This window comes from Trichosurus vulpecula, chromosome 6 (assembly GCF_011100635.1).
Source record: "Trichosurus vulpecula isolate mTriVul1 chromosome 6, mTriVul1.pri, whole genome shotgun sequence".
Classification (NCBI taxonomy): Eukaryota; Metazoa; Chordata; class Mammalia; order Diprotodontia; family Phalangeridae; genus Trichosurus; species Trichosurus vulpecula.
The window spans coordinates 275,033,199-275,047,927 of record NC_050578.1 but is presented as its reverse complement, the minus strand read 5'-3'; the positions used below and the strand labels follow the sequence as shown (position 1 = coordinate 275,047,927).

Here is a 14,729-nt window from a genome sequence, read left to right as displayed (position 1 = left end):
AAATTACAAACATAAACAGACAGACCTTGTCTGATTCAAATCTCAAAGCATAGTTACCAGAGTTTAACAAAGTCCGAACATCCAGGTTTGCAAGCTGGAGGGCTCTTAACTACAGCTGCCCAGAGTCTCCACATCAGCCTACTGCCAAGAGTGAGAGCCCTAAGCAAATAACTCTGTTCTCTCTTTGTATACAGTTTCAGACATCATCAAACATCATCTGAGCAACCAGAACTTAAGCTCTTACTATTGGCTCTGGTCTTAGCAATGCCCCTTAGGACCCACATGACCTAACATCATCACCAAAATGTGACTTAAACCCACGTGGTCTAAAAGCCTCTGATGTCACAAACATGTCACTCAAACCCATGTAAACTAGGCTTTCCCTCAAGGCAAGGAGGTCATCAAAGACTCCAAATTTAATCAAGGAAACAAAGGCCAAACTCTTCAAGGGCACTTGGTTGAATAAGTGCTAATAGCCCATCTTGATTCCCAATACAGTAGTCATTCCATATCACAAACAGTTGGATAAATTACTACTCCTGCATAGATATGTGAAAGATTAAATCCCTGGAATGGAACATTCTTTCTGAATATGGGAATAATTAGACAAAGAGAAAAGAAGTTTGCAAAACAAAGGTACAATCATATTGAATCATTATCCCATAGACTAAGGCTGGAACACATCTGAGCTACTAGAACAAAGTGTGTGTTCAAGATCTCAGCTATTCAGCCTAAAATTATAGTGCTTTTTACATCTTAAACAAGTTAGTAGATGGGTATTTGGCCTAATTATGTGCCTGTTACTAGACATATGTCTGTGTGGAATAAGGTCCTTAAATGTTTCAAAAAGATGTTAGAATAGTTGAGTATTGGTACAACTGATTGAGGGACCTGTTATTTTATTAATTACTGAAACTAGATCAGAAACATTTTCAGTTTGGAGAAAAGAATTTCAGTGCCAATTTCTTAGAGGTAACTCATGGAATACTTTTGCATTAATAGAAAAGTCAATTTCATTCAAAGTGTGTTACTATTGTGGAACTAATGTCTGTTTATGCTGTGTGTTCTGTGGTACAAACATGTTTTATTATAAGCAACTTATTGATATGCATTGTTTTGGAATTAATTACTTATGGATCCTCCCACATTTTTATAACTGGAGTAAAAGTCAGTCTCTTGTAAGTAAATTCATCTCTATAACTATTGAACTCAAGGGTAAAAAGCTCCTACCGGCAAAGTGTTGTTACTTATAATTACACGGATAGAGTTGGATCCTCAAGGGCCTCTGATCCTCCTGAAGGAATTGGAATCAGAGGGGAAACTTTGGAGAAAATAAGAAGATCAGAAAATCCTGTATGTCCAAAGTCAATAATAGCATCTTGGGGCTCTTGGTTGCTTTCTTTGTCACTGGTAATGTTCCTTCTGTTTGGGCCCTGCCTATTGAACTTGTCTGTCAGATTTGTGTCTTCTAGACTATTGGCTGTCCACCTGCAGATGGCCATGCAACAAGGATGCCTGTTCCACACTGCTTCAGCCTCATTCTACTCCCCTCCATACCCCCACTCAGGCAGGGACAGCTCCCTTGTCCCTCTCTCAAAAAAGCATTTGGATGGATAGTGAGGCAGACAGGAATCGTAAGGCTGATGAAGCAAGCAGGTGACAGGATGTGAGATGTAGGATAAGATGCAGGGCTAGACTAGCCAGAAAAGTGATCAAAGAAGACTGTGCATTGAAGCTCCCCACCATGGGGACTTGCCTGTGTGCTTTCTAGCTATGCTGGGTTCTGGGCCGCACCTGGAACCACTTCTGTTTCTAGCCCACTGATTCCTGATTCTCACCCTATGCCTAGGGTTAGGCCTGCTTTCTCAGGACTAGAAGTTTAATGCCTTAATTTAAATAGGGAACCCTGTGAGACAGAGCAGAGTACACAATTGCTGGGTACGTCAACATCATTCCCAGGATACTAGCTTACTCCCGATAGCTCTCCTCCTATTCCCTGGAAACTCTGCATGGAATTTATCTTTTGAGAACTTGAAGAACATTACAGGCAGCCTCTTCGATGCAAGACATCCACTCCTGCCTGGTATCTCTCCCTACCTCTTCCTGGGGGTTGTGGTTCCTCCCCCTTCTTTCACCCATTCTGACCTCATTATTAATCATTTTATTTGCTCTTATATTCGGTCCATGCTTGTTTAACCTCGTGGTTCATTCACTTTGTGTCTTCTTGCCTGCAGAAATTCCACTTTGAGCTTTTAGGCTACCAACCCCTACCCTTGGTGTGGTGTCCCCTAGCGGTTTGCCTCTCTCTACCCTGGACTCAGCTGACACTGCATTCCACACCCTGATGCTGACCACTTCTCCTCAACATATTCTCAGCCCCTGAAATGGACTCTTCACACCTGTCCAGCACGAAGCAGCTACTGAAGACAATGACCTTCACCCCTTTGTCCCAAAAGATTTCTCCTGCCTAGTGGTTGAGTGGAGAAATGATGTGAATCCTTAAGGATTAAAAATAATATTAAGGGTTGCTTTTTCAATACCTTGTGAGGCCCCTCCTGAGCCTAAGGGCATCCTAGAGTCTCTTCCCCTTAGCTTGAGTTACCCCATAACTTCCCCCTTATTCTGGACCATGGAATTCTTTGTCTCCCCCCCACCCTGGATCATAAAATTTCCTGATCTCCCTTACCTTGTGTCATTTGCTGTCCTCTACCTATGTCCTTATCGTGTAAGACTTATCCTATCCCTAAATCTCCAACCCCCATAAGAAACCCTAAAATCATCCTACAGGCTATATAGCTTTTGGTCTATCTAAATCTGGTCCCTTCCCTACATCAGTGCCTTTGTTTAGCTCCCTGCTAAATCTCAGGCCTGCTGCTTTTGCGTCAATAAAGCTCCCAGTGGCTACAGAGAAGGTCTAAGTGAATTCTTTCACATCTGATGAACCAGCTCTCCCAACTCTGACCTCGTCAGTACAATATTGCTGTTACTGTGTATGATGATCTCCTACTTCTGCTCACTTCATTTTGGTTCAGTTCATACAGGTTTTCCCACATTTTTTAAACAGTTTTTTATTTTATTTTACCAGAACACAAATACAAAATAGAGAAAAGAAACAAAAACATATCATAAACTTAAATATTGAAACAAATATAAAGTAAGAAAGAAAAAAAGCATGTCATGTACATAGCAGAACATAGGAGAGGATTCAAAATATATAACAATAAATTTTCATTTCCAGAAAGCCTGTATGACAAGTAATACACCTTGTGTTGAGAATTGTCCATCTTTTCTTTGCTTCCTTGTGTTTTCTTTTGTTCTCTGCTGTGCATTTTTTAACTTTGTTCTTTTTCCCCTCCTCCCACCCCCCAGAAGGCTACAATATAATTTAGATATTTCTTGATATATTCATGCACATACAGATATATACATACACTTATACATGTATACATGCATATATAGACATATAGTTTCCCAAACATACTCTACTCCTGTTCTTTGTTTTTATGTTTGTACGTGTCTTTTGTTTCCTATCCTTCCTGCCTCCTCTACTTTACTTCTACTTGCTACATCACCATCCTATTACTTGCCTACCTCCCCTCCTCCACCAACCACCCTGCCCTCCTATTACTTGCCTTCTCCCCTATCCCCCCTTCCCATTAATCTAAACTCCCTTTACTTATTCCCTCATTCTCCCCTCTAAAAATCCCTCCCTTGTCCTAATCCCTCCCTTGTCCTCTCCCCCCTCACTAAACCCCTACCATTTTATTTCTTCTAAATTTAGAAGACTTTTATACTCTTCTAAATATATATGTATTGTTCCCTCTTAAACCCATTCCCGATGAAAGTAGGTTACCAGAACTGCCAGCCCTCCTCCCCATCTAAATTCTCTGTATCCTTTCTTCTTCTTGCACCTCTTTTGTATAAAGTAGTTACTGTTTTTAGTTGTTCCTAAATGGTTTGACTTTTAAATTCATATCATAGTCAGGTTTATCCCCCTCTTTCTTATGAGCATGACAATTATTAATAAGAATGTTAGACACACATTTTACATTTTATGTTATATAAAAGGTAAGCAGTCTGTTCTTATAGTCAGTCTTTGAAGTGTGCCTTATGTTTCTCTTGGTTCTTGTATGTTGAATCTTCTATCAATTTGAGGATTTTTTTTAACAGTCTTGAAAGTCTGAAGGTTTGTCAAATGTCCATTTTTTTTCATTCAAGATAATACTGAAATTTGAAGGATATGATATTTTTGGCCGGAGACCCAGGTCTTTTGCTCTTCGATATATTGTGTTCCAAGACCTGCAGTCCTTTAATGTCTCTGCTGCTGGGTCTTGTGTAATTCTAATTGTGGAGCCATTGTATTTAAATTGTTTTAATCTCGATGCTTTTAATATTTTATCCTTGATCTGGGGGTTCCAGAATTTTACTATGATATTCCTATGAGTTTTCCTCACAGGATCTCTTTTAAATCGTGTGCGATGGATTTTTTCTATTTCTATTTCCCTGCCTTGTTCTGATGCTTCAGGACAATTTTCTTTAATTATTTCTTGTATTATTGTATCAAGATTCTTCTTTTGATCATAACTTTTGGTTATTCCAGTTACTTTTATATTTTCTCTCCTTGATCTATTCTCCAAATCCATTGTTTTTCTTATAAGATGTTTCACTTTCTTTTCTATTTTTTCATTATTTGTATTTTGTCTAATTATTTCTTGATCTCTTATAATTTCACCAGCTTCACTTTGCCCAATTCTAATTGTCAAGGTGTCATTTTCCTCCTTGAGATTCTGGATCTCCTTTTCTAATTGGTTGATTTTCTTTTCATAACCTTGTTGTTGTTCTTGGATTATTTTTTTAATTTTTCCTCCATCTCTGTCATTTGATTTTTAAAGTCTTTTTTAAGATCTTCTACAAATTCTTTTGGGGCAAGTGACCATTTCACTGGGGGTTTCTTTACTTCACTATCCTCCTCTGAAGATGATCCCCGGTCATCTCTATTCCGGTAATAGGTTTCTATGGTTGGATTCTTTCTCCTTTGCCTGTGCGTTTCTGTGTGTGTGTAGTAATACCTCTAGCCCTGGGGTATGGGAACTGGTGCCTCTTGCCCCAGATCTTTAGTTCTCTCCTCTAGCCTGGAACCAAAGCCAAAACTACAACTTCCTGTAAGTGCCCACAGCCAGAGGCTTTCTGCCCCGCTGCTTCTGCACTCAACAGGCATGTGCTGGTTTCTTCTCACCCCCACCGCTCCTCGCACCACAGATGGGTCTGTCGTTCCTCGTCAGCGGAGGTTCCTGAAGTGTGGTTTCCCTGATTATCTCTTCTAACTAGGTTTATTTTTGCTTTTTCTTTGAGATCATGAATGCTACCCCGGCTTTTTTTACTTCAGCTGAAGCATAATAGATTCTGCTCCATCTCTTTATTTTAACTCTGTATGTGTCTTTCTATTTCAAGTGTGTCTCTCATAAATGACATATTGGATGTTGGTTTCTAATCCATTCTGCTACCCATTTCCATTTTGTGGGTGAATTCATCCCTTCACATTCACAGTTATGGTTACTAGCTGTATATTTCTCTCCATCCTATTTTCTTCTTTTTATCCTTCTCTCTTTTTATCCTGTTTTGCTTTTGACTATTGCCTTCTTTAATCTGCCCTCCCTTTTATCATCTCCTACACGCATCCCTTTCTCTTATCCCCTTCTTCTATTGAGTAACATTTCTATACTCAACTAAGTTTGTGTGTGACTATGTATTCTTCCCTCTTTGAACAGATGAGAGGGAGGTTCAAGAATTGTCCATAATCACACCCATTTCTCCCTCCACTGTAAAAACTCTTCCTTACACATCTGTTTTTTGTGAGATAATTTTCCCCATTCTACCTCTCCCTTCCTCCTTCTCCCAGTGCATTTCTCTTTCATGGTGATTTTTTAAAAATAATCTTTACTCATACTTTTTGTAACAGTAATTTCCGGAAATATTCTCAACCTCTTTCCAAATTGAACTCTACCTTTTAATAATTTTTTTTAAGTTAAGCAGAAACCACTAAGGGCAGTGAGTGGCTGAGTGATATACAACATTCAGCCCTCCTAGTCCACCACCTTTCTGCCAATGGAAGGAAGATATGTTTCATTGTCTATTCTTTGGGACCATTACGGACATATTGTTTGCTCAGAGTTTGGCTTCCTCTTAGTGATCTTTTAAATTACAGTGTTAGAGTCATTGTGTGTATTGTTCTTTTGATTCTGATTATTTCACTCTGTCTTGGTTCAAGCAGATCTTCCCCAAATGGTATAGATTTTGTGGTTTAGGTTTGTTTTGTTTTGGGTAAATACTGAGCCTCTGAGACAAAAGCCTCTGAAAAATCAACAGTAGTGGATTTGCTGGAAGGAAATTAATACTCTTGCCCTCAGGAAATGGGGCCCAAGGTATATTAGTAAAATAAAAAAAAACATTCACTTGCCCTAGATTTCATGTCCTGTACATTCAGACACAGTGGACATCTTTGTTGATAAGAGCACAACGTGATATCAGGACCATTCCAAGATTTACAGGTCTGAGGTAGCTGCCCAAAGGTAGTATCACAAAAAACTCATGCATTATGCCTAACCACCCACTCTCTGGTCATGTCAACACTCTACCTGTGACTTCCAAGTTGGCTGGCTTCCTTCTCTGGAAATCTCCGAGATCTTGGTATGCTCACCATGAATATAGCTCCAGAGCAGAAAAGATTTAAACAACGAACATCTTATATTTCAACTTATTGTGTCACTAATGTCCACTCAGGTCAGTGCCTGAGGTTTAATTAATATGAATTCACTCACATGCATGAGAACATATGAGAACATGAGAATCACAGAATCTCTGAGATGCAAGGGACCTCAAAAAGCACCAAGTCCCTCACAAAATGGCACAGAAGTCCCCTTCCAAGAGTCCTGGGATATGTTCATCCAATGTCATGTATACAGGGAATTACAGGCACATAGACAAAATGCTAAGTTCAGCTTTGTCCACTGCAGGACACACAATTCTTACTGAGTTCTCTCTGCTCCAGAGATTTCTATCCAATTACTAGTTTAGCTTAGTGCTGGCATAGGTCCTTCTGCCTGTCTCACCGAGAAATCTGGGTCTTCTTTCCAATTCTACTCCAGTCCCACTCCTGATACAGTCTGATCATTCGTCCTTGGCCAACGGAGGAGCAATGCAGCTCCAAGTTTTCACCATTTGTCTCCTAAGGAATCTGTCTCACTGAGTCTCATGTGTATGTCTTACTCTTCTTTGTTTCATGATTCGGAGCATAAAACATACATTCTTGAACAAGTGAGATCAAACAAGCGGATGAGGGATGCTCATTGCCCCAACTATGACAAGTAGTTGCATAGACAACCTACAGGGTTTGGTGATGAGTATTTTATACTTTGGACAGACTCTGCCAATGGAGAGGATGAGGCTAAGAATTGACCAGGATAAAGGAGTGGACTTGGGTATCTCTGAGAAACTCTGAAGTATTTTTCATGGACCCAAGTATCTCCCTAAAACAAAGGCCCTTCTTTTTAATATGGTATATTTTTGGTGTTTATTGGGTTATAGGGTCTAGACCTGAAATGGCTCTCAGAGGCCATGCAGTCCAACCTCCTCATGTTAGAATTCTGGAAACTGAGGCCCAGAGAACTTAAGTGACCCTGCCCAAGGTCCTACAGATAGTAAATAGCAAGTCTCACCCAGGTTGTCTGACTCCAAAGGGGAAAGAAACAAAGTATCTATTAAATACCTAATCTTTTGAGCCTCAGTTTTCTCATCTATAAATGGGTTATATACACTATCTGTAACATTTTCCTCACAGAGTTGTGAGACTCACATGAAAGGGCTATAAGGCACTATAGAAATGTCAGTTATTATTGACAATGTCCTTGTTACTAATTATCCAAATCCTAATAATATTTTATGTCTAATGTTCAACACACAGAGCCCATCACACATAATACAAAACATCTGGGAGATTTCATTACTACCCTTGAGAAACTGCCCCTCTCCCAGAGTCCCTCAGTGCAGCTGAGCTCACCTGGGAATGGAGAAGAGAGTCACTCACATTAGAAAGTTAATCCAGACCAAAAGCAATTTACCAGATGTCTTTAAAATTCCTTGTTCTGATTTTCCTAGGGAAGATGGGGAATCGCTTGGAGATAGAAAATTAGGATGTCATTTGCAAGATTCAAAGGAGAAAGGGGGAAATGGAGAATTTGGCAAAACAGACATTCATTCACATCTGACTTTCTACTGACCTCAGTAACAATGGAAGAAAGGAAGACACTCTTGTCATAGACCCATCCATCCAGGCAGTCCTCCGTGTCCAATCTCACCTCCTCTGTGGCATTTGGCTTCCGAAGATGTCACCAAGGTTCAGTGAACCTCAGGCATCTTTCTGGCTTCCCTTCCTTGTCCACAGGAATAGACACTTTCAGCAGGTCCCCACTCCCGTCTCCTCCCAGGTAGAAAGATTCAGCACCTGTCTGGTTCTGGAGCCGGCAATGGTGCTCTGGCACTCCTGCAACAAAATTCTGTAGGAAATTGTGACAGACCAACAGCGCTCCACAAAGAAATGTAAGTGCAGTTTGCATGACCTGGTAGTATCCCATGCCCCCAATTGTGCCGGGTAACTCAGAAAACCCCATCCTGACCCTCCACGCCTCTGGCAGCTGTGACAACTCCAGTCTCTTAGTCTGACTGCCTCCTCCCCCTAGTTTGATTTTTAGCAAACAGTCCTTGGACACTTGGCTTGACTTCATTGTAGCTACATCCCTTGGGGAATAAGGGAATTGGGAATCTGAGAAATCACATAGTCCTCAAAAATGAACTTTTTTAAATCACTAAAAATAATTGCACTATCTTCGATTTAGTTACTTACCTAGAATAATGTCACGGTGCTTCTAGAACGTTAGGTTGGCCTCAGAGCTCCACCAAGAATGTATTTATGTGACTGTCTTTCATCCAACATTTACTATTCCCACCTTTTGTCATGTTTGCCAATTTCCTAGGCATGCAATATACCCTCAGAGTTGTTTGATTCGCATTATTAATGTTGTGGTACAACGCTTCATATTTTTGTTTATAGTTTATAATTCTTCTTCTGGACGCTAGATGGCGCTGCAGTGGCCAGAGTGCCCAGCCTAGAGTTCAAAATCTGGCCTCAGATACTTCCTAGCTGCGTGACCCTGGGCAAGTCACTTAACCTCTGTCTGCCTCGGCTTTCCTATCTGTAAGATGGAGATATTAACAGCACTTACCTCCCGGGCTTGTTGTGAGGATGCAATGCCATAGTAATTGTAAAGCGTTCAGCACAGTGCCCGGCACATAGTAAACACTCTATACATGTCTTATTATTGAGGAGAAAACTCAGGGAGGTCTTATGGAGTGACAGAGATAGGGCCTCTGCCCACAGGGGCAGGGTGAAAATGTGATTTCCATCAGCCGTGGGATCATGGACCAAGGGCTGAAAGGGACTTTAGAGGTCTTCCTGTACTGGGCCTGAGGTTTCCCATTCAGTGACCCAGCCCTTTGTAACTGCTCCAGAACTGAGGAGAAAGGAGGGAAATAAGCATTTATGAAGCACCTACTGTGAGCTTTACAAATATCATCTCGTTTGATGCTCACAGCAAGCTTGGGAGGTAAAAGCTATTTTTCTTATTAATATTATATTATAATCCCTATTTTAGAGTTGAAGAAACTGAAGCAGACAGAGGTTAAGTGACTTGCCCAGGAGCACACAGCTAGCGGGTGATCGAGGATTCGAACTCAGGTCTTTGTGACTCCAGCATCACTAGCTACCTAGGAGACTTCAGACGCTCTGGTCACGGCTCCTTTCCTGTATTCTCGGGTGACTCCAGCCCACTGGGGGTGGGCTCCGCTGCGTATCAGAAGAAGCTGGAACAGCATCCTGCCGGGACTCTGTGTCCGAGCATTCTATGGATTCTCTGAAGGGCAGAAGCAATGAGGATGGAGGCAGGAGCCCAGCTGCCCCAGGTTGGCCCTGGGTCCCCCATTCTTGTCTTCAACGAATCATTTTCAGTGACAATTAGTCTCTCAGGCCATAAGAAGCTGCTAGAGGGGCTGGAAATTTCCACCCAACAGGCTACGTTCCAGTAGAATATAAGCTCCTTGAGGGTAGGCGTTGTTTTCATTTTGTCCTTATATCTCCAGCACCCAGACTAGGACCTTGCATGCAGCAGGTTCTCTATAAATGCTCATTGCTACATGCACCTCTTTAAGGGAGGGTCACTTTGCCCAGTGTGTCTTTTCTGTCTCCCTCCTGTGTGTCACTTGGTATTAACTGGCTTGCTTTCTTTCTTTCTATTAGGTGCAGAAAACTTCCCCCAGTGGAATGGGTGAATGAGAATAATTTGTTCCCGTGGCCACGAAGGTGGATGAAGCAGGTGCTGAGGAGCGTTAGAGCTTGGTCAGAGAGCAAAGACGCCGAGGTCATCCTCTTTACCCTGGGCCATCGCCAACCGTCCTGACTTTTGTCCTGCCACCGGACTTCAGTGACTGGAAGAGAGGGCCAGGCTGGTGATTTTGTGCGGCTCTGTCTCACTTAAAACCAACGCACGAGCAAATCAAGACATCGCCCCATCACCCCCAAAATGAAGGACAAACAACAAGAATGTAGCTCAGTGATATTCCCTAACAGGGTAAGCTCCATTTCACTTGGTCTCTGTAACCCCAGTCCCAGCTGTAGCAGTGCCTGGTACAGCACGTAGTAGGCTCTTTAGAAATGCTTGTTGAGTGGAATTAAATTAAGGGTCAAATAAATCAATAGGGAAATCCTGGCCATGCAGGCCCTAGTGCGCCCCAAACCATGCTCGAGCCTATGGGGTCAGTGGGTCCCAGTGAAGAGAGCGAGGGATAGACCAGGCAGCCAAAGGCGAGAGTGGCCTTTTCAGAGTGACACAAACAGCTCTGAATGCCCCACTTTCCCCAGGTAGAGCCTCTCCATAAACATACTCTCCCTGGAATGTGAAAGAATGATTCTCTTGGATCCAGGCAAGTGGAACCCTGGGGAATGGGGGTGAGCCAAGTGAATGAGGAATTTGGATAGGATTAAATCATACCCTTGGACTGGGTGAAAGCACAGGTTGTGCTCTGAGCACCTGTAGCCTAGGTTGGAGAAGAAAGACTTTTTCAGGGTTGAGGACTGGAGACCAGATGCCAACTCTGAGGTTCTGTGAATCATTGAAGAGTTTGGAAAAAGAGTCCCACCCCCACCCCGGCTCCTGTGTCTGGCCTTCTACTGACTTCAGGAGAAAGCTGCTTTCCTCATAGAACCCTCCCATCCAGGATGTCCTCGGGACCCAGTCTCGCCCCATCAACTGCATTTGGATTCTGAAGCTTCCACACAGGATTAGTGAACCTGAGACACGGCTCAGGGTCCTGGAGTTTGGCCAGGAGGATGCCCTCAGGTGTTCCCCACCCCAGCCACCTTCCAGGAAGGAAGACTCATATCCTGTCTGGTTCCAGAGCTAGTAGTGCCAGCCCACCATTGGCACAGACACACATGCGCACACACACTCATACACACACACACACACACACACACACACACACACACTCACAGAGTGAAGTTCTGTAGCATATTGTGCCAGGCCAACAGCACTGAGAAATGGGCATCTGAGGAATTTGAAGAATTTAAAATAATAGACTGTGTCCCTAATGATGTTGGGTAATTCAGAAAATGCCACTGGCATTTCTGGAGCCTCTAATGGTAATGATTATTCTGTGGTGGCAGCCTGGTGCTGGAGAAGAGCCCAGGGCTTAGCATCAAGACCACCTGGTTTGGAATCCTGCCACTGACACTCACTGGATACGTGAGTATGGAAAAGTCATTTAACCTCCCTGTTCCTCAGGCTTCTCCTCGGTAAGATGGGCTCATACCAGCAATACCTCCTCCCTCAGGAGCATTCTACACGACTCCAAGGAGACCACACACACTAAAGTCTTTACAAATTTTAAAGGACTACAGAGATATCAGCTCTTATTACACTTCTGACCCAACCCCAGGACACAGGATGGGAAAGAGGGAAGTGCAAACATTTTGTGAACCCAATTGCTTTGCTCTCCGAAGTGATGAATCTAACACCCAAGGGACTTTTGCTTCTTGTATCCCCAGCCCTTAGCACAGCGCCTGGCACATAGTACACAGTACATTCATAAATGAATGGAATGGGATATTACTATGCTGTCAAAAACAATGAATATAATAAATACAGACAAGCGTGGAGAGGCCAACATGAACTAACGCCCAGCAACATAAGCAAAGCCCAGAAAACAATATACAAAATCACTGGGACAATGAAAATGTCCGGAACGACTGGCAGACAAACCAAAAATCAGTGTTGTAAAATGACCAAGCTTGACTCCAAACTGAGCCAGGAGAAGGCACGTTTACCCGCCCCCAACCTCTGCAGAGCCCAAAGTCCACAGGGCGTGGAACATTGCATGGTTTCCATTTTTTTTTCAAGGTATTGATTAGTTATGCTGACTTTTTTCTCTTTTTCTTTAAAAAATACTTCCTTTTAGACAAAATCTTTTCTGTTTTCACTGTTTTTAAAGGAAGTATTTTTCAAATGCACTATGTCTCTCCCTGCCTTCTTAAACAGAGCATGTGAAAGCATAATTGAAGCTTCACTTGATTATTCTAGGGATGGAGGCTTAATAGAGCAGCTAGATGACTCAGTGGATGGAGTGCAGGAAGCAGGAAGACTCATCTTCCCGAGTTCAAATCTGACTTCAGATACTAGCTGTGTGACCCTGGGCAAGTCACTTCACCCCGTTTGCTTCAGTTTCCTCATTTGTAGAATGAGCTGGAGAAGGAAATGGCGAACCGCTCCAGTATCTTGGTCAAGAAAACCCCAAATGGGGTCACAGAAGAAGGACATGACTGAAAATAACTGAACAACAAAGGGGGGGCGGGGAGCAATGGGTTAACGCCTTCAGGTTTTGCCCTGTTCTATAGTTGGCGACCTTGCACAGCCCTCCCTCACCCTGATGTCATGGTCCTCTTCGAGAACTAAGGACACACACACACACACACACACACACACACACACACACTCCATAGTTATCTGCGTCTGGGTCTGCTTTTCAGGGTCTTCTCCCTCCTCCCTTAAGGTCCAGCCATCCGTAATCATTCAGACATACTTAGACTAATCCCAAATTTCCCATCTCTGCTAAATTCCTCTTTCTAATTGTTGTGGACTGAGCAGCCGAGTAAATAGTAACCCATTCCAGAGGTGTTTTCGAAGAGGATGAGTCAGAAAAACACCCTAGAGGAGGGCTTTAAGACGCAAAGAAGCCGCTCCTTTTCACTGGCATTTTAATACAGCTAACGAGGGAGCCTTTTGAGCCAGGACCTAAGGGGCTGCGATGGCTAGAAGCCTTAAAATGGCTCAGTGAGAGCCCCTTCCTGCCTAAGGTCCCCAGTTTGCAGATCCAGGCTCACTCTCAATAAATCCTGGGGCAAAGACTACAGAATTCTAGCAGGCAGCGGACTTTTGGAAGTCGACGACATTTCTGAACTCTGTGGATCTCCACGGCACAGGCAGAAGGGCACATGGTTGTCCCAGTCTTGAAAAGCTTGCTCATGTTAGCTATGGTAATCCTCTAGCTTCATTCCCAGAAGGAGAGGGGTGTGGAGCCAGGAGGAAATAAAATATTTGTACAAGTCAGACATAGGTAGGATGATTGTGCAATAAAGGTCTGACACATGCATAGAATGCCTCTCCTCTGGTTCTAGCCACCCACCCAAGTGAAAAAAAAAAAAGGCAGTGAGGCTGTTGGCGGGTGCTCCAAGACCTCTCCAGGGTTCTTATGTTCTACATCCTCGCTATTTTCCTGAAAGTAGGCTCCCTTGCCACTCCACACCAGACCCCCATTACAACGATATAATAATAATGGCTTTTATATTGCCTTAAGGCTTGCAAAGCACTTTGTAAATATCTTCTTTGAGCCTCACAGGAACCCCAGGAGGTAGTTATTATCATTATTATATTATATTATATGTTACATTGTATATTATATGATACATTATTTTATATCATGTTATATCATTATCTCCATTTTACAGAGAAGGAAACTGAGGCAAATAGTAATTAAGTGACTTGTTCAGAGTCACACAGTTATGAAGTGTGTCAGGTCGGATTTGAACTCAAGTCTGTCTGACTTCAGGTCCACTGCTCTAACCACTGACCCACCAGCTGTCTCCCTGTTTTTCATTTTTTTTTAAAGTTTCATTTTAATTGTTTTCTTTTATTTTTACATCTGCTGCATTTTCAAATATGCCCCTCCCCCTCCCCAATCCAGAGAGCCATTCTTTGGGCCACAAATAGAGAAATAAAAATTTTAAAAGCCCTTCAGCAAAACCAGCCCACGCAATGGTAGGTGGTGGTTTGAGTAAAGCCAAAATGGGCACCTCTGCGCCTTTGCATAGACTACTTCCCAAGCTGAGAATGCTCACCCTCCTAACCTCCCTCCACCTCTTGGACCTCCTAATTCCCCTCCAGGCTCTCAGCTCAAGGACTACTTCCTTCACAAGGTCTTCCCTTTTCTTTCTTTTCCTTTCCTTTCCTTTCCTTTTCTACAGTTAGTGTTCTGGTTATTATCTGGAGAGACAGACAGAGGGGGAGAGAGAGACAGAGACAGACAGAGAGAGAGATGATAGATGGGTAGATATGATTGATATTTAG

The 14,729-nt window shown here is 42.7% G+C and overlaps 1 pseudogene; it reads right to left on the bottom strand.

Annotated features, from left to right (window-relative positions):
- The window catches only part of LOC118855217, a 62,646-nt pseudogene extending 54,016 nt beyond the window's left edge, over window positions 1-8,630 (bottom strand).
- Window positions 8,631-14,729: the final 6,099 nt, after the last annotated feature.